A 21676-nucleotide genomic window follows, 5' to 3' on the forward strand; every position below is an offset into this window, starting at 1 on the left:
ACTTAGAAACATTAATGTAGGAAAATTGCCCAAAGTCATAAGCAAACATACATATTCATCACACACAAGGTACTCAAGGAGCAAGTGACACAGGGCAGGAATTGGTAGAAGGGACAGAAGCAGGAGCAGTGACAAAATACACCACAGCTCCAAGAACAGCAGAACCAAATGAAGAAGAAGAGACCTGAATTATATAATGAGTAACAAACGTATCAGGAGATCCCTGATAGTTGCCCTGCAAAGCTCTAAAGGGGAAGCCCTCCTAGATTTATCCTGCAAGGCCACATTGCCTCTTGTTTACCGGTCCTGAACGGCAAAGGGAGGGATTCCTTAGAAAAATCGTAGGACAGGCTATTTTGATGTATGTACTGATCATTGAAATAGAAGGCTTACTGCCTCTCATAAGGGGATGCCCAGATTAATGAAAAAAAGACTCCAGACTAGCAAGTTTCTCTGGTTGTAAATGTTTCTTCATTGATTTTCTCTAATTGCGTGTACTACGTAGTTCTTAACATGTCTCTCTTTATTGTCTTTCTCTTGTCCTTTCCCCCGTTCTTTGTTGTTGACAATGCCTCTTTTCTTCTCCTTCCAGGTGCTTCCGTCAGGGGGACCGGATGTCCCAGACAGATCAGAGTGACAGGTAAGTATTTATCTGTTTCTACATCTCTTAATTTTTCCATCTCTATTATGTCTTCTTTAGTTCTTCTAGTTATTTTCTTTCTCTTATTTCACTTTTCCTTAACTTCTCTTTATCTTCCTTGAAGCCTTAATTATATTTTTATGCTCATCTGTTCCTCTGAGCTAGTGAGTATCTTATACCAATATTGAAATAAGTAAATAAAATTAAAAGAAATTAAACAAATTAAATAAAGAATCTCTCAACAAAAAAAAAACGCCTTCGCACCTTTAGGCAGTGAATCGCGTGCTGGGAACCTTCCTTGATTAGCTAGCGTGACGGAGATTAGTCATGTGACCCATTTAAAAGAGACACAAAGACCAAAAAAAAAATCATACTGACTGTAGCCTCTCTTTGTATAACTGTTTTGTATGCAAAACATTCTTTAGTAGCTCCCACTCCCTCCACCCTTCTGTCAGGATTGCCCAGGGCCGGACTGGGAACCCAAAGCAGCCCTGGCAATTTTGTCGGACCAGCCCCCGGAGGAGAGGGGAGGTTGTAAGTATGAAGCACTGCTGCATTTGTTACTGGGGACCGATATTGCACCACTGCTGCAAAACCTGCTCCCAGTAACTAAATCGGCCATCAACGCTGCAAAGTCGGCCACCACCCTTCCAGCCTCCCGGGGAAGCGCCCAATGCCTATACGGCCAGTTCTCCCTGGGACTGCCCTTCTACTCTCATATAAGGGAACTTACCTGGTCAAGACACTTTCCCTCCTGAGTGTGGCTGGGTCCGGGTGCGGCTCCAGTCTGCTGCCTCCTGGGAGGCACTATAGCAGCAGAGGCTTTCTCCTTCTGGACTCTGTGGCCTCGTCTCTCTCTGGCTCGGTTGTGCTCTGGAGGGTCTGCCACCAGCTGAGCCGTGACTTCTCTTCACTCACTGTTTCTCCTGTCATCTCCCATTTGGTTTCTCCTGCGGCTCTCTCTCCTCTTTGTTTTTTTTTTGTTGGTATGATTTTTATTTTATTAAAGAGAAAAAAAAAGAACTTATACACAAGGCAATAAGACAATACATTCGGACATGTGTTCAAGGAGGAGGACAACTGCAGTGCAGTAGAGTACTGACATCATTGCTGAAAGGGGGGGGGGCAGTGAGGAAACAGAATTAGTAATTATAAAAGCTACACAAGACTTAGAATGCCGGATCAGGGGTAAAGGGGAACCTCTGGGGTCTCCACAAATGGAGGCGTGCATACATTTCCACGGTAGGAGTTCCACTGGCTCCAAATTTTATTCCATTTCCTGGGTCTACCCCGTGCCACATACACCGTCTTCTCCCTGAACATACACCAGTCCATGTTCTCCTTCAATGCCAACACCGTGGGCGGCCGCTGGGAGCCCGATAATTATGCGATGTCTCTCTTAGCAATCATATTCGCAAGGGTCGCCCACTGCGTCTGTGCCACAGTATAGTCATTCGGTTCCCAGACATTCAAGAGGCAACGCCTAGCTTCAGGCAATAACGCCACCCCCGTAACTCTTTCCATCACAGCATGTACACGATTCCAGAACACCACCACCCCCGGACACTCCCAAATTATATGGAGGAAGGTTCCAACCAGTCCACAACCACGCCTACATAACCCATCCACTGAATAACCCATATGAATCAAGCGTGGAGCAGTGACATATTTCCAATGTAGGATTTTAAGTTGAACGAGTCGGAGACGGGCCGGAATTGCAACCTCCTTAGGTGAGGATAGTGCCGACTGCGAGTCCTCGTCGTCCAACTCCAAACCGTCGCTGGTCCAAATCTTCCTGAGCCGTACCAGTAGATCCGTTCGATTATTAATCAATTTCTTATATATCAAAGAAATAGTGCTGTCGGGCACGTTGTCAGGTCTGGCTCCGCAGGGTTCAGTCGCAGCAGAATAAAGGACCATCTCCTGACATCACCAAGTACCCTGACATGGGGTTACCCCCCAGGGTCTTCGAGTTATCAAGCGAGGGACACTAGGTAGGGGAGGGGTCAGCAGGGACAAAGGCTCTGAGAGACATAAACACAACAATAAGACAATGGTAATCAATCTACTCTCATCAATTCTCGCTAATTCACGAAGGTCAAAAATACCTGTTGGTCCTCTGCACATGAATTAAACTAACATCAAATGACCCCCATGTAACACCATCTGAAGAAGAAAGCAGAACCATACATCAGAAACTATATGTCATTTAGGCAATCTAATATGAATATGCGTTATGATACACCATACCCTGTTATGCAATTCTTTTGACTTCACAGGAATGAGTACCCTTCTTTAAATGCTTGTAAGTAGCAGGTATGCACAAGATTATATTCATCTCTTGCAAAGATGCGAATGAACTTGAAGAAACACAGCCCTCCTTGAGAACTTGTAAAGTGTCAACCCCTACCTAGGTATATGGTTGTGTACAAAATTTAAAGCAAGTAAAGCAATCAATGCTGTTATCCTCACAGCACCTTCCACACACCAGTGCGGACTCCTAGACACGGTAACCTGCGGTTGCGACCACCGCAAGCTCCGCTCTTTCTTTGCAGGACAGAAACAAAAGGGATCCAAATAAACAGACGGTGTTACGCTGCCTCCGAGCACGCAGTAACCCGCTGTAAAGTCTTGGCATAGAACCCTATGATCCAAACACAGATGGTGTTACGCTGCCTCCGAGCACGCAGTAACCCGCTGTAAGGTCCTTAAATGAAAACAACACTCTCCCCACACAGCCGGCGTTACGTGGCAGCCGCTCACAGTTACCCGCTGTACAGTTCTGTGAGCTGTCACTCACTACGCGCACAACCGGAGAACAGTGGCAGCCGCTCACTGACCCGATATGCCCGTAACTCAGCAAAGGATTCTCTGGTAACGATAGCTGCTTAGCGAAGCAGCAATCCCAAAACGCCACAAAGCCTTTACTCTCCAGCAAGGCTTCCGAATAAGAAAACACACGAACAGGACACAAGCCGGTGCAGAACAGAAGCAGCTGCTCCCTTACTCACAAACACGGCGGCTTTTGCTGGCTTCTCCAACTTCCAGCTCCGGGCGCTCTCCCTTCTACGGAACACCTCCGACAGCCGCCGAAGGATGCAGAATACAAAATTACGCACAAGGAACATGGTTTCCAGTACTGATTATATCACTTCCTGTTAACCCCTAACACTCATGGGAAATGTAGTTTTTGGCGGTTTAGAGCTGCTGTGGGGGCGAATCCTGACAGTACATCCCCCTTCCTAACGGCTCCCCGGCCCAGGCTTGGCAGGGAACCTACGATGGAAGGAAAGATGTGAGAAAGTCTTGAAGCCACCAAACAACAGACTGAATGTCAGCGAGTTAACGGAGCACTACTTAACCTCAATAGGAAATATCGTCAATGACACCATGCCACAGACACTGAAAAGAGTATCCGAGAAACCTAAAAATCCTTGGTTCAGTGAGTCACTAAATGAGGACAGGCGCAAATTGAGAATGGTCGAAAGGAAATGGAGGCAACATCCCTCCTCTCCCGAGCTGATAGCCCTCAGGAATACCAGAAGCCAATATAATAAGAAGATAATTAAATCCAAAAAAGATTTTATAAAAGCCGAACTTGACAATGCCTCAAACAGACCTCGGAAACTCTTTGAGATTTTAAAACAACAGTCGAATAAGCTAGCTAAAACAGTTCACGAGAATCCAAAAACTCCCCTAAGTTGTGAGGAATTCTCTACATTTTTCACGGAGAAAACCAAACTGCTTGAAGTGGAACTCTCAACTGCCGCAATTAACATCTCGACCTTACCTCACCTACAAAAGAGGCCAATTAGCCAACAGAGAGTCCCCAAACAAAAAATAAGGCAAAGTGGGACACATTCGAACTTTATGACCAAGATAAGATCACAAAAACGCTAATGGAAATCAGACCGAACAACCACTATCAAGACCCTCTACCGGCAAAGTGCGTAAGAGTAATTAGCCATACCCTAGTTCCGATCTGGACTGAGATAATAAATGCCTCACTTACCCAAGGGACCCTGCCCGACTGCCTAAAAACAGGTCAGGTTGTGCCCATCATCAAAAAACCGACAGCGGATGCAACCGACCCGAACAAATATCGACCAGTGACCAACATACTTTTATTGGCCAAAATTATTGAGAAATGCGTACAAGGCCAACTGAGTCAACAGTACACATCGCTAAGTTCTAATTACTAGATGATTGCCAATCTGGATTCAGAGCCGGGCATAGTACTGAAACTGCGATCCTGCATATCGTGGACGACGCCCTACAAGCCCTAGACAGAAATCAAGCATGCCTACTGATTCTCCTAGACCTGTCATCTGCATTTGACACGGTAAATCATGAAATGTTGATGACCAGGCTACAAGAAAGGATGGGCTTGTCAGGAAATGTGCTGAATTGGTTTAGATCTTTCTTGCAGAATAGGACTCAACGTTTCCTGGTCAATCAAGCGACCTCTTCCCCTTGTCCTACTGCCGTCGGGGTCCCACAAGGTTCAACATTATCCCCAGATCTATTCAACCTGTATGTTGAACCTCTCACGGAGATCCTTCGGGGATCACAGATACCCTATCGCATGTATGCAGATGACACGCAAATATACATAAAGATCGCCTCCCGTGCTGACATAGACCTAATGAACAAGACACTAAAGAGAGCCCTACAGTGGTTAACCATGAACCATTTGAAACTAAATGCCCATAAAACAGAATTCCTGTTAATCTCACCGACTAAGAACCGTCCCGAGGTAAAGGAATTGACGAAACTGGTGACAGCACTGAACTGCACCCCGACCCTAGTTAAGTCAGCTAAATCACTTGGAATTACCTTGGATGAGAACCTTGACATGAAAGACCACATAAACTCAATGGCCAAGGGTGCCCGCTTCCATCTGAACTATCTAAGAAAATTGAAACCGTACATCTCAAAGACGGACCTAAAACTGGCTGTACAATACCTAGTTATTTCGAGGATTGAATACGGTTGCACTACGTTAGCGGGTCTACCCAAAACATCCATAGCACCGCTAAAAGCCTGTCTCAATGCAGCGGCAAGATTGATCACGGGATCGAGGAAATTCGACCACATATCTCCTCACCTGAAGACACTAAACTGGCTACCCTATGAAGCCAGAATTCAAATGAAGATTGCTTGTATTACCCACAGAGCAGTTCACTACAACATGCCGAGATACCTTGCCAAGAAAATTAAGCTATCGGGAAGCAACAGACCAACGAGAAGCGCTAAAGAACTGCTACTGAGGCCAGCCTTTTTCCGTAAGCAAAAGACCTACAACCGAGCGTTCTCAGGAGCCGCCCCCAGAGTCTGGAATTCATTACCTCCGAACATCAGGAAGATTAAAAACTCGATAACATTCAAACGCGAACTGAAGAACCACATGATGAGCAAATACCTCTCTTAGGGAAGAGTACTGATTACTGATGAGAATATCCTCACCAAAGAGAGACGGCCTCGACTGGAACTTCCTGAAGATCAATTATCTGTTAACAGATTGATTTCATGTTTATACATTGGCCACACACGTTACTACTACCTTAAATCAAGGGGTTCCGATATCTGTAACTCTCAGACAATACGATATACCCTCTACCTCACTTTGTTTTATTGCCTAGGATCCCGGATACATGGCAACACTTTTTACTCAGTAATGCTATTTACACACGTTATTTGCACTGTTATGCTATACAACCCTACCTCACTCACCTCCTAATACTAATTGGATAGGCTGAAGAACTCTTACTTATAATCCCCCTTACAGCTTATCGCCTTAGACCTTATACTCATGTATATCTGTTGCTACAATTGCCTCCATAATGTCTGTAACTTATCTTATATGTTAAGCGCTCTGATACCCACGGGTCTTGTCCGCGCTATACAAAACTCTATAAATAAATAAATAAATAAAATAAATAACGTACAGCCGCCGGGGCATGCACATCTCTACAGGACTCCCAGGAATCATCTTCAGCAGTATACCCCTTCCAGGACACCAAGTACCACAACCTTCCCCTACGGAACTTGGAATCCTTGATGCTCCTGACCTCATATTCCAGCCCCCGTCGCACAACACCGGAGGGGGAGCGCGCCGTCTAGCTCCCACAGCTGGCTTCAGAAGACTACAATGGAACACAGGGTGTATTCTCAATGAACCAGGTAAGCGCAACTTGTAAGCTACAGGATTGATACGCTTCATCACAGTGTATGGCCCAATGAACCTGGGATGGAAAATACTGCGTAATTAAAACTTGCTGTTCTTGGTTGACAACCACACCTTATCTCCCACCTGGTATTGAGGTCCATCATGCCTGTGTCTGTCCTCCCACCTCTTGTACACCTCCTTAGCATGGATCAAGTGCCTTCTCACCTTTTTCTGTAAGTTTTGCAATCTCCTGACTTCCTTAAATACCCCAGGCTGATTGCTAACCTCCACAGGGATGTTGATAGGCAGAATCTCAGCATCATACCCATATGTAGCATGAAAGGGAGACAGACCAATCGAACTGTGCCATGAATTGTTATACGACAATTCTGCCATCCACAACATGTCCACCCATGATTCCTGTGCATCCTTGGCATAGCACCTTAAGTATTTTTTCAAAGTTTGATTTAACCTCTCGGTCTGACCGTCTGTTTGCGGATGGAAAGAGGTTGAGATGGAAGAATCAATGTGTAAAGCCTTACACCACATCTTCCAAAATCTGGCAATGAATTGCGGCCCTCTATCTGACACGATAGTCTTCGGAACTCCATGCAATTTAATCACATTAGACATGAGGAGTTGAGCAGTCTGACTGGCAGTGGAAAGGTTAATGCAAGGAATGAAATGACCAAGCTTCGTATGGCTGTCTATCACCACCAAAACAGCCGAAAACCCTTTTTCAAGAGGTAAACCAGTGATGAAATCCAAACTTATGTGCGACCATGGGCTGTTTGGCGTAGGCATGGGTATAAGTTTCCCTTTCTTACCACACGTTTCACCCTTCGCCCTAGCGCATTCCTCACATTCAGTCACCCATTTAGCAACATCTTTCTTGAGCGCTGGCCACCAAAAGTGTCTCATTGTAAGCTCCTGCGATTTCTTGATACCCTGATGACCAGCCAAGGGTGAAATATGACACCATCTAAAAGCCTCTTTCTGGAGAGAGGAGGTGGGTACATACAGCTTAGAGCGATGGAACGGCAACCCTTGTCACAGAGATCTCTCACTGTTGTTATTCACCCATGCATTCCATTCTCCCACAGTATGATGTTCTTTAACTGTCTCCAAAAACCTGTCAATCGTTATGGCACCCACTACCTTGGAAGGATCTATTATTGAACCAGGTACAGCCTTGATAGAACAATTTCCTCTGGAATCTAACCTGGACAAAGAATCAGCTTTATGGTTTTCCACTCCAGGGCGGAATCTTACCACAAAGTCATATTCTGCAAAAAATTGCATCCACCTCATCTGCCTTTGAGAGAGATGTCTCGCTGTTCTCATATATTGCAGATTTCTGTGATCTGTATATACAGTAATAGGATGCCTGCCCCCCCACAAGTAATGCCGCCATTCCTCAAAAGCCTTTTTAATAGCCAGCAGTTCTTTTTCGGCTATAGTATAATGCTGTTCAGCGGAGGTCAATTTCTTTGATAAATAAGCTACAGGGTGTAACTGTCCTGTGACCTGATCCCTTTTAGACAGTATAGCCCCTACTGCTTCATCCGATGCATCTGCCTTGACTATGAAAGGATCTTCTGAACGAGGATGAGACAAAACAGGGGCTTCAGTAAACACCTTTTTTAAGAAAATGAATGCGTCATTAGCCTCCTGGGTCCATTGGAAAACACAACCTTTCTTTACCAGCCTTGTAATAGGGACAGCTACTTTGGAAAATTGCAGGATGAACCGCCTATAATAGTTTGCAAAGCCTAAAAAGCATTGCACTTCCCGCACTGTCTTAGGGGTTGGCCAGTCTTGCACTGCAAGTATCTTCCTGTCCGCCATCTGCAATCCCTCCGGACACAACATCACTCCCAGGAATTCAAATTGTCTCACTCCAAACTCACACTTGCTAAGTTTGCAATACAGTTTATGCACCCTTAGTCTAGCCAGTACCTTGCATACATGACCCACATGGTCTTTTGGATTCGCTGAATATATCAGGATGTCGTCTATAGAAACAACGACAAATAAATCCACAAAGTCTTTAAAAACGTCATTTAAAAGAAACTGAAAAGCTGCAGGAGCGTTACACAGGCCAAAAGGCATGACCCTGTATTCGTACAGCCCGTATCTGGTTTTAAATGCAGTTTTCCACTCATCACCACTCCGTATACGTACTAGATGATACGCCCCCCTTAGATCTAAGTGGGTGTATATCTGAGCTTCTTTTACTTGGTCTAGTAACACAGAGATTAAAGGCAATGGATACCTGTTCCTCACAGTGTTCTTATTGAGGATTCTATAGTCAACACAGGCCCTCAGATCACCATTTGCTTTCGAAATGAAGAAAAGGGGAGACGCAGCAGGAGACCTAGAAGGCTGAATGAACCCTATTTCAAGGTAATGGTCCAAATATCCCCTCAAGTGTTTGGTTTCAGGTTCCGAGAGTGCATACACCCTACATGATGGTATAGTCGCCCCTTCAACCAAATCAATACGGCAATCATACTCTCTGTGCGGGGGTAGGGTCTCCGCCATTTTCTCACTAAAAACATCCTCATACTGCAAGTACTCCAAAGGCAATGACACCTCTTTCTCTGCTGCCATGGCCACCACATAGGCTTGGGACAGAGCCGAAACAGCTACCTGATGTAATGGAAACAAATGATCCACACACTCCTCAGATGTGAAAGTGATGGTTTTAGTCTTCCACTCTATGCTGGGATTATGATGACACAACCATGGCATGCCCAAAATAACTTCGTACTGAGGTGCCTCAATGATATTCAGTGCCAAACTCTCAGTATGCCTTTCCATTATCATGGTGTATGTCAATACCACCTTCTCAGTGCTTTCTACTATCAACCCGGATTTTAAAGGTTGCCCATCAACAGTATACACTTCTTCCGCCTTCCCCAACTTCACCTTGTGTATGCCAAACCTGGATACTAAACCGCTGTCTATGAAGTTACCGGTGGCTCCTGAATCTAGCATCACGTGTACCTGATGTGTCTTATGTTGATGTGTTAAATCCATAAGGATTTTCATATGTGTCTCACTTTCCATCAGTGTAAACGCCGTCAAAGAAGGGAGCTGTAACCCTTTCTCTGTCCTCCCTCTCTCTGGAGTTTCTCTATACTGGGTTGGGGTATCAGCAGAGGACACGGCTACCTTTTTTCCACTGATCCATGAATCTGATGATTTGGGTTTGTTAGGACACTCCCTTACAAAATGCCCCTTTTTCCCACAGTACACACATAATCCTTGTATGCGCCTGGTGTGCCTTTCTTCCTTGGACAGGGCAGGTCTAACAGCACCTATTTCCATAGGTTCCACTCCCGTCTCGGGAGGTGAGCTTGGTTTACGAGAGAATCTATCGTACCTGTATGACCCCCTGTCCCATCTCCTTCTATCCCCACCTCTCTCCGTCATTCTGCCATCCAGTCTCAGAGTCAGATTAATCATAGCAGCACAAGTAGTAGGTTGAGGATCTATTTGCACTATAACATCTTTAAGTTCATCTCTTAACCCCTGGTAAAATAAAGACATCCTCTTTTCCTCGGGCCATTCAGTCTCTGCAATTAACCTGTTAAAGGTGGTTAAATAAGTGACCAGATCTTTTTTCCCTTGTCTTAATTCAAGCAGTTCTCTATCTGCACTAAAGGTTGTAGCTCTACGGTCGAACACACGCTCAAACTCTGCCTTAAAAGCTGACCAATCTGAAAGAATAGCATCGTCTTTCCTTACCAGAGGAACCGCCCAATTTGCTGCATCCCCAATGAGATACGAAATAGCAAATGCCACACGTGAATGATTACTTGGGAAAGAGGCGGGTTTACAGGAGAAATGGAGCATTATCTGTGTTAGAAACACCTGCACTTTAGAAGGATCTCCGGGAAACCTCTCGGGACTGGCCAAAGGAATGGGAGGTGGAACAGTTACTTGTATCTGGGATGGCCCGCACCTGCGTCAAAAGGATTCCTGGACAATCTATCAACCTTGTCCTTCAAGGCAGCAGCCTCTGCCTTGGAAGAAGCCAACTCCTGCTTAACTAGCAGTAATGCCTGCATCACATCGTCCATGGTAGCCATTATTCCACTACAACCGAACCGGGTGAAGCCAATATCTTGGGCGCGTAATTCTGTCAGGTCTGGCTCCGCAGGGTTCAGTCGCAGCAGAATAAAGGACCATCTCCTGACATCACCAAGTACCCTGACATGGGGTTACCCCTCAGGGTCTTCGAGTTATCAAGCGAGGGACACTAGGTAGGGGAGGGGTCAGTAGGGACAAAGGCTCTGAAAGACATAAACACAACAATAAGACAATGGTAATCAATCTACTCTCATCAATTCTCGCTAATTCACGAAGGTCAAAAATACCTGTTGGTCCTCTGCACATGAATTAAACTAACATCAAATGACCCCCATGTAACACCATCTGAAGAAGAAAGCAGAACCATACATCAGAAACTATATGTCATTTAGGCAATCTAATATGAATATGCGTTATGATACACCATACCCTGTTATGCAACTCTTTTGACTTCACAGGAATGAGTACCCTTCTTTAAATGCTTGTAGGTAGCAGGTATGCACAAGATTATATTCATCTCTTGCAAAGATGCGAATGAACTTGAAGAAACACAGCCCTCCTTGAGAACTTGTAAAGTGTCAACCCCTACCTAGGTATATAGTTGTGTACAAAATTTAAAGCAAGTAAAGCAATCAATGCTTTTATCCTCACAGCACCTTCCACACACCAGTGCGGACTCCTAGACACGGTAACCTGCAGTTGCGACCACCGCAAGGCTCCGCTCTTTCTTTGCAGGACAGAAACAAAAGGGATCCAAATAAACAGACGGTGTTACGCTGCCTCCGAGCACGCAGTAACCCGCTGTAAAGTCTTGGCATAGAACCCTATGATCCAAACACAGACGATGTTACGCTGCCTCCGAGCACGCAGTAACCCGCTGTAAGGTCCTTAAATGAAAACAACACTCTCCCCACACAGCCGGCGTTACGTGGCAGCCGCTCACAGTAACCCGCGGTACAGTTCTGTGAGCTGTCACTCACTACGCGCACAACCGGAGAACAGTGGCAGCCGCTCACTGACCCGATATGCCCGTAACTCAGCAAAGGATTCTCTGGTAACGATAGCTGCTTAGCGAAGCAGCAATCCCAAAACGCCACAAAGCCTTTACTCTCCAGCAAGGCTTCCGAATAAGAAAACACACGAACAGGACACAAGCCGGTGCAGAACAGAAGCAGCTGCTCCCTTACTCACAAACACGGCGGCTTCTGCTGGCTTCTCCAACTTCCAGCTTCGGGCGCTCTCCCTTCTACGGAATACCTCCGACAGCTGCCGAAGGATGCAGAATACAAAATTACGCGCAAGGAACATGGTTTCCAGTACTGATTATATCACTTCCTGTTAACCCCTAACACTCATGGGAAATGTAGTTTTTGGCAGTTTAGAGCTGCTGTGGAGGCGAATCCTGACACACATAGCCGTCAAGCACCCGATCTTCCAGTGGGGAGGATTCGGGTATGTCAGCACCCTCAGGAAAAACGGAAGTCAATGCGTGGGTAATCTGTGCATAACGGAAGAATTCCCTATCACTCAGCTCATACTCTACCTTCAGTGCCTCGAAGGTCTTGATTTCACCCTTAACACACAGATCTCTCACCCTTCTAATACCAATCATATCCCACTTTTCAAATCCTTTAGTCCTCCACAGACAACCCAGTCTTTCAGACGCGTAAAGCAGAGTCGCACGGGTCAGTCGATCCCTTCATCCCGTTGCCGCATTCGCATCATGCCACACTCGTACCGCTATCTTGGTGGGTCCCGAGAGTTCCCTTCCCGCTGCTTTGGAATAAAGAGCCCTGTTATAGTCCCCACCCGGCAACAAGTACTTATCCATCTCGAATGCAGGGTTAGAGGCTGGTCCATACATTCCATGGTTAATCGCTCCCAACTGAGAGGCCCAATAATATCGCCTGATATCCGGAAGTGCTATACCTCCGTCGTACCAGGGAAGTGTGAGCTTGGCGAGGGTAATACGCGAGTGTCCATCCCAGATCAATCATCTCTGCAGACTCTCCATCCCCCGAAAATAACTTGCCGGGACAACATCAAACGTATTCTGGAGCGTGTATAGAAATCGCGGTAAGGAAATCATTTTAAAAAGAGCTGTGCGCCCAAGTGGTGAAAGCAGTAGCCTGAGCCAGCCCGCAATATCAGATTTTAACCTCTGAAGAGGAGGGAGCAAATTATAATCGTAACGAGCCACAGGATCTAAAGTTATGAAAATCCCCAAGTACTTAACACCTTGAATGCTAAAGCAATTTCCGCTGGGTGCTGCAGTCCGATAGATCCCATTGTTCATGACGAGCTCAGCTCGTCATGAGCACACAAGCAGTGTACTGCATGACGAGCTGAGCTCGTCATGAGCATGAAAGGGGTTAAATCCTGTCTGTGACACCTGGATGGGACACCCGCGCGGTAAGGGGGGGGTATCACCCGAAAGCACATACACACAGGACTTGGTCCAATTGATTACACGGCCAGAGTTCCTTCCAAATGAGGTGAGCACATCAAACAGTACATTCAACGACTTACGAGGGGACGTGAGGTACAACAAAATGCCATCTGCATAGAGCGATATACGATTCTCGAATTCCGGGGTCCACTGAATACCCTTCATCAAAGGCTCCCATCGCAGCCAGGCAGCCTGAGGCTCCAGGGCAAGGGCTAAAAGAAGTGGGGACAACGGACAGCCCTGCCGCGTACCCCTCCCAAGAATAATAGGCTTAGACACTCGACCATTCACTACCACCTGTGCCAAAGGCTCCTCATACAAAAGTTTCACTCAGCCAATGAAACCAGGACCAAAACCAAATTTCGCAAGAGAGGCCCAGAGGTACAGCCACTCCACTGTATCAAAAGCCATCGTAGTGTCCAAGGAAGCCAAAATGGCCGGCTCACGCAGCGACGACGCCCTCGCGAGAACACCGTGCAGGCGCCTCAGGTTAAGTGCTGTATTGCGGTGTGGGATGAAACCGGACTGATCTGGGTGAATCAAGTCACTAATTACTTTTATCAAGCGGTTTGCCAGCAACTTAGCGAGAATCTTTGGTTCGGCGTTTAAGAGCGAAATGGGCCTGTAGGACACACAGCGATCCCGCGGTTTCCCCTCCTTGTGAATCACCACGATGGTAGCAAGACGCTGATCACGAGGAAGGGAGCCGATGTCTCACGACTCAAGGAACATATCACGGAGATACGGCGCCATTTTGTCAGGACGCAACTTGTAGAGTTTGATGGGAAGATCATTAGGGCCCATAGCTTTGCCCGAGCGCACAGAGCGAATAGCGAGGGCCACCTCGTCAGCTGAGAATGCAGCGTCCATTAGGTCCCCATCCGAATCCGACAGGCGAGGCAAAGCAATGTCAGGCAGCAACAGGTGGGAGTCTTCCTCCGGTCTATCGGAGACTGGGGAATACACATTTCGGAAATGTTCCGCGAAACACTTGACAATCTCAATCGGGTCAGTCACACACACTCCATCAAGTTTCTCATTCACAGGAACCACACTACTCGCCCTCTCCTTTTTATCCAGCCAAGCAATCAGTTTCCCTGCCTTATCTCCCACATCATACAGTCTGCCCTGCTGCTCTCTACTCATGACTTTAGCGGCATCTGTCACCAGGGCCCTATAATCCAGTTGTTTGAGGCTAAGGGCATGAAGCTTGTTACGAGTCACACCTAGTTCCAAGTCCCTTTCTAGCTCAGTTATTTCAGTCTCTAAATGGACCACCTCCTTATTTTTTACTTTTCTTAGCGCCAGCGATTAACAATAATGCCTGTCCTCGGATGACCGTCTTAAATGCCTCCCACAGTGACACAGAAGAGGACACAGATCCCTTGTTCTCAGCAAAGTACTGATCCAGGGACTTAATCAACTCAGCACGAGTTTTAGGGTTGCGAAGATACCAGGGATTAATCGGGCAACCCGTCCCTCGACACCCATACTAGTGTCTATCTGGAGCCACAGTGGGGAGTGATCTGATATACCTCGGGCCAGATGCCTAATATCCCTGACAGAGGAGGCCTGCACCGCCAGCATCAAAACATAGTCAAGTCTAGAGAGACTACTGTGGGCCCCAGAGTGAAAGGTGTATTTTACCTGCCCCGGATGCATCAACCTCCAACAATCTACCAAACCCAGTGTCTCCAAAAACCCGCTTAACCAAGACTGTGACCTAGTCAGGTCTCTGGGGGGGTAGCGATCTACACTACCGGAGACAACCGAGTTGAAATCTTCGCCCATCACCAGGATACCATCCGGAAGCCCCAGTACCACACGCCCAAGATCAGCAAAAGTCGAGGTCTGTAGACCAGGCGGGACATATACCGAAATCAGCAAAACAGTCCTCCCCTCCCACCTCCCTGTGAGAGCAGCGTAGCGCCCCCTGTCATCAAGGATCATGCTGTCTATTTCCAAGGGGAGAGAGTTCTTGACTAGGCTACCCGCGCAACCTAGAACCAGTAGTGAACCCAGAGTGTACAGCAAGAAGATATCCTCGACGATTCATGGAGTGACAAGTGTTTCCAATCAAGTGCGTCTCCTGCAGCAACACAACATCAGGGGAGAGGCGTCTCAGCAGTTGCAACACTACTCCCCGCTTTATCCTATCCCCCAACCCATTGACATTCCAACACAGTAGTTTCAACCCACTACCCCCATCCCGGAAATGAATGCAGAATCCACCCCATAGCGAACACAGTACCCAGATCCAGGAATCAAACAATACGTTGCCTTGAGAAAAAATAAAACATACCCAAACTCCCCCCTCCACCCCCCAACATGGACCCGTTACAATACCTCCACCCTGCACCCCTGCGTTAGACTCAAAAGCCACCCCAACTTGCAGTGTGCCTGTCGCCCTAACATTAAACTAGTCTACAAAAAGAAACCCAGAGGAGGTAAGAGTCCCACTCCCCCCGCCACCCTCGTGTATGCCACCATAAATCACATAAGTATGAAAGACATCAAACCAAGCTGTATGGTATGTTAATTGTTTGGAGATCAGGAACCACATTGTCATTGTCATTCTTGCTCCGGCGCATCACCCTCCGCTCCACCCGAGTGTTCCGTTCGATCGCTCCGCATTGGTAATGTATCCAGCCAGTCACTGACTCTTTCGGGACGATCAAAGAAAAACGTCCGGTCCTCATATTCGACGCCGAGCCTAGTTGGAAATAGCATCGCGTATTTAAAGTGCATGTCTCCCAACCATCGCTTCACCCCCTGAAACCCCACCCTCTGCCTCTGAACGAACTGGTTAAAGTCCGGGTAGAAGCTCACCATTGTGTTTTCAAACTACACGGTGCTGCCCACCCGCGATGCCGGCAGGATAGCGTCTCTGTCTCTAAAATTGAAAATTCTGGCAATAATCGGCCTCGGAGGGGCACCCGGCTTCGGCTTCCCACCCGGCACTCGGTGCGCACGATCCACAGCAAAGAATTTACTTAGGCCTTTGGGGGCGAGGTAATTTAGGATGAGATCCTCCACAAGGAGATCTGCAGCGGGATTCTCCGATTTTTCAGGGACCCCAATAATACGTACATTATTGCGTCTGGCCCTATTTTCATAATCCTCCAGTCGACGAGCCATGAGATCATTGGAGGATCGCAGATTGCCGACCTCCGTCTGTAAGTCGGACACGTCGGTCGTGAGGCTGGAGGTCTTCAGATCTAAGGATTTGACCTTCTCATTTGTCTTCGATAAGTCCGCTCTAATCAAATTGACGTCAATGGCTACGGTGTCGAGCTTAAGGGCGAGAGCCTCGTATTGCTGGCCAATGGAAGTCTTAATACCGGAAATGGCGCCCATGACATCCTGTAGAGTCAACTCGATCGATGCAGCCGGGTCTTCCTTTGCCTCTTCCAGGGTTCTATTCGTACCACCGGGGGACCCCTTGGGATGGGTATATCGATCCATGACATTCGTTTGAATAGTTCCCCCCCGAAGAGGCGTCTTGGTTTTTCGCTTCTCATTGTCGGGCCTGCCCACCATGTTGGGCAATGCGCCCCCGAGGGGCCTGTGAGACCTGGTGAAAATGGCCCTTCGCAGTCAACCCACCGAAGTCTTCAGAAGCAGGCGCCAGCAGCTCAGCACACAGAAGCTCGCGACCGTTGGCACACAGTGGATTCACAGAGTTCGGCTAGACCTAGGGCAACTAGATTGATCTTGAGATAGGATAAGGCCAAAGACCCAAAAGCAAAACCGAAAGTTAACTCCAAGGCAATGAGCAGAGCCCCGAGGGCCGTTGTTGTTCAACTACTGCCTGGGCGTCTGAACGACTCGAGCACCAGGCTTCGCCATGGGGTGGGCCTCGAAAGTTCAAGTTGTCGTAGTAGCGGCTCCCGAAGTCCGAATCAATTTTTGAAAGCAGCTAATCTATCAGCTGAGTTTCATCTCCAATAACCCGTCTTTGTAATCAGGATACCGTTCAGGATATATGCGGGAGGCGGCGAGGGTCTCGGGATCCATGTGCTCACGCGGCCATCACGGATGCGCGCGAAGCTCCTCCTCTATCCTCTTTGTTTTGTCCTTTTTCTATACTTCTTTTTCTGCTAACTTCTGTCTTTCCATTTTCTGTCCTATCTCCTGTAGGAAAAATGTGAGTCCTTTGTCAATTTACTTGTTTTTTCTGTCTTCCCATTTGTTCTTCCTTTCTTTCTGATAACTTTCTCTTGTTTGCTTCTTTTATAGATGGCGTCCTGAGGAACTGACCCAGCTCACTGATGGAGTTACCGGTAAGTCTCAGTCCTCTACTTGCGCCTGTACTCCCCTCCCTTGTCAATAACCTCCTCAATTAGATTTTTCCTATATGGATAAATTGGGAACTGAGACAAACATCAGCATTACCAGGATCTTTCCTCTTTATATGCCTAACCTCAGCGGAGTATAGTTGTATAGAAAAGACTAACAAAGAACTCTGGGGTTACATGCTTTGTCCCTGTGCATCCAGGTGAGTGTGGCATGGTTAGTATAAAGGAGAAAGTGGGAAACTTTCAAATAATGTTAGAGTTTGTCAATGACCCATTTGATGGCCAGGCACTCTTTCTCATTGTAGGGTAATGTAACCCTCGGGGGAACTGATTCCTACTTATGAACAGGATTGGGTTTGCTTCCTGACCGTCATTCAATTGGGAGAGCAGCATCCAATCCTGTGTTGGAAGCATGTTGAAGAATAACGGGTTTCTTAAAATCAGGAGACTAGCGAACAGGATATGAGGAAATTACATGTTTTAACTTAGAAAAAACCTGCAGGGCTGCCTTTGGAGGTTTTACTTATACCGAAGAACTCTTGAATTTTCTCAACATGTTAGTGAGGAACAGAGAAGTGGGAGTCATTTGGGATAAATCTTCTGTAATAACCTAAAAGGTCTTGGAAAACTCTAATTTCATGCTTGTTTTTGGGAAAAGGGACTTCTTATATGGCTTTAACTTTTTCCTATTGGGGTTCAATTACACAATTTCCCAGGAGATATCCTAAATATATTACCTTATTATAGGCCAGCTTTGATTTCTTTGCATTGATATGGAGGCCAGCCTCTTGAAGGGCCTTTAAGATAGCCGCTAAGTGACTGTCATGGTCATGCCAATTTGAACCGAAGATAATGATATTGTCGAAATATGCGGCAGCGTATTGTCAGTGAATTTCCAGGATTTGATTCATGAGTTTCTGGAATGCAGCCGGGACCTCATGTAACCCAAAAGGTAATACTGTGAATTGGTAAAGACCATGAGCAGTGGCAAAGGCAGTTTTCTCTTTATCTTCTACTTTTGAGGGGCTCTTCCAGTATCCTTTTTGTTAGGTCTATGGTATAAATATTTTTGGATTCCCCTAAGTGCTCAATGATTTTGTTGAGCCATGGGAGTGAGTAATTGTTAGTCAGCTCTAAAATCGACACAGAAATGAATACTACCATTCAGTTCAGGGACTGGAACTATGGGAAAGGACCGGGTGCTAGAGTGCTGTTCTATGAACCCCCATTTCTAACATTTCTTTGTTTGTCCTCCCTCTGTATTACCCTATACAAGCCTCTGGTAAGGCCGTTATTTGATCACAACCCCCTGAAGGACCGGGTTTTTAGAACCCAGTGGCGTCAGGGAGAACGCCTGAAACCTTCGAGTTCCCCTGTCTTGGCAAACAGAGACACGGGATACTTCTTGATGACGTCAAAGACCAAAGTTTATTGGCTGCAACCAGGAACAGAGATCTACGAATCACACACGGGTGGTTCGACAGAGACTGCACAAATTCAATAAGCGAAGCATAGTCTTTTATGCCAAAAATCAAGCCTCAGGCAACATTTCAAATTAGCATTCGGTGCATACAAACTGACCAATGACAGAGTAACATTTTGAAAGTAGCAAATGACGACAATCTCAGACAATCCCATTTTCCGTTGTCCAGCCCACCAGAAATGACCATGCACATTCCCAAGTTTCCAGTTCGATCAGGCCGGACAAACCCATCATAAAGCCTTCAACCCAAATCAATGATTATGTCGTAAAGGAAAGGCAGAAACAGATTGGAAAGGAGATAGAAAGGTGGGAGCAGTGTACCATAAACTCGGGCACGTCCTGCTCTTTGATCTTTATCAGACCAGCTGCTGAACAAGGAACTGGCTCAGCGAGGTCGGCCTCGGGCAAGGAGTTAGTTCGGCCAGGTCACCCAGAAGTCAGCTAAGGCACACGTGTCTCAAGGACTCGTTCCGCCACAGTCATCGGGCCTATGTTAGGGCAACCACACAAAATGGCTGCCATATACAAAATGGAACCCGGAGATTCAAACTAAATCCTCGAATACAGAGTGTTCTCCTCTATCGATTCATATGAAAACACTCAGACACGCTACACTCGCCATTTGCGGTCTGCTGACACCAAAATCGTCCATTTCCGACGATCTTTATTGAACGGGTTCGGAACCATTGAACCCAGTTCGCAAACCACGGAACCACAGACCCTCCTTTTGCCCTTACATAGGCAATAAACCCAAACCCATGTTAATCTGAATCCGGATCTATTTTCATCAGGTCATTGATATGTTGCTGTAGCATCATCCTATTACTTAGTACCTTTCTCTGGACAGGTCTCCTTGTACACGAAGTAGCACAAAGGCCACAAATACCAGGAGCACACTGTACACAGAGACAGAACATGAAAAGGATTGCTAAGACCATCCCAAAGACCATCAAAATCAAGTGGATATCAATCCCCATAACCATCCCATCAACGACCAATCCCCTCAGTCCAAATGGACAGAATCGGAGATCTTATGTAGCTTGGAAATGGCCTGGAAGACTGATGGAGCGTTGTCTGGAATGAAAACGCAGCAGCTCGATTAAATCAGCTTACAAACTCCACCTCGATCTGCCAAAATAACATCAAGGGCAACTCTATTCTGAAGCGTCATAAGTCTATCCAACTGGAGCTAAGCAGTCAGGTTACCAAGGGCACCGGCAGTTTCGACTATGGTGGACTCAACCACTCTCGTCAACTGGCGAATATTCCTACTGTTAGCCATAGGTCCCCAAAACGGCAGAAACCCCTTAAAGAAATCTCCCAGTTCTTTTCCTGCAGTGTCTTCTTGACTAAAGACACCTCTAGCAACTCTCGTCTTATGGTAGTCTGCCGCAGCTGTAAAAGTGGGAGGTAACAGAAAGGAAACAAAACATGTGCCCGAGGAGTCGGGGGGCAACCATGTATACGCTTTGTCATAGCAAACAAAATAGGTACCCTTAGCAGCTAGGAACGCTGGGGAAGACTGAGACGCAAATACATAAGTCTCAGCGCAAACACTCTTCCCTAACTGAGCCTTCGGATTCTTGCCGTTGCCCTGCAGACAATAGTGGCCCTGATAGGGCACTATCCAAATCGGTGGAGAACTTTTCGCTCGCTGGTTAACACTCAGACTAACTCCATATCCAGTAACGTCCCAACCACTATATGGTTGTCTCTAATCTTTCTGAATAGCCTCAACTGCATTAGTCCCTTTAACCATGTCGACTATGCCTCTAAATAAAGCACTATTCTTCGGATTGTCTTTCGGTGAACGTAGGGGGTATACACTATGGGCATAGTTAAATATCGTTCTATAAGCCCAAATTGAACCATTAAGGCTAAAGGGCAAAACTAAATAAGGAATACCCTTATCTGTTGTATGAGGCATCAAACCACAGATCCAGCAGTTTGTCATGTTCATCACTAACTGGTGTTGGTGCAGAAGTTGGATGAAAGAATTGTTAGCAAATTCCAATCGTCTAACTACCTCATGCTCAGGCAAAGGATGAAAAGAAATAGTAGGTGAAGGTGTAGGTTGCACAGTGGGATTAAACGTCATTTTAAAAACAAATGTTACATAACCAGCTATAAATATCACGAAACTCAATAGTAAAAATACACATGGTATCAAAAAACTTTTCTTCGATATTATTTTACATATTCGTTTTCTAAAAGTCAGTGTCTGTACAGGTCTCTCCAACTCAAAGAAATCCATCCTGAACTAAATGTGCTGCCCGCGGTGGTAGGTTGATTCTGCTCAGGAATGCCTCTGCTAACCCAGGAAGGCTGCCTTGGGCCAACAGAACCCTCGACCTAGTGTCGCAGGCTTACACTCCTGAGACTGATGGCAACCGCGACCCTAGCAGCAAGAACCGGATGGCGGTTCAAGAAAAACAAAAATGAGTAGATCCTTGGTGGAGAGTTAACCTGCAAACAGAAAAAAATCATCAAACTTTATTTGTCTTTAATATTTATTTGTCCGTAACTCTCGATCTCAAAT

The 21676-nt window shown here is 46.4% G+C and overlaps 1 long non-coding RNA gene across 1 annotated transcript in view; it reads left to right on the forward strand.

The window, feature by feature from the left end:
• The first annotated feature begins 597 nt into the window (after nucleotides 1-597).
• The window catches only part of LOC147728914 (uncharacterized), a 190146-nt gene continuing 169067 nt past the window's right edge, over nucleotides 598-21676 (forward strand). The window contains exons 1-2 of the long non-coding RNA XR_015309586.1: nucleotides 598-640; nucleotides 17596-17639. This is a non-coding gene — a long non-coding RNA (uncharacterized LOC147728914). The remainder of the gene's footprint in view (nucleotides 641-17595; nucleotides 17640-21676) is intronic.

This window comes from Lissotriton vulgaris, chromosome 3_1 (genome assembly GCF_964263255.1).
Source record: "Lissotriton vulgaris chromosome 3_1, aLisVul1.2, whole genome shotgun sequence".
Taxonomy (NCBI): Eukaryota; Metazoa; Chordata; class Amphibia; order Caudata; family Salamandridae; genus Lissotriton; species Lissotriton vulgaris.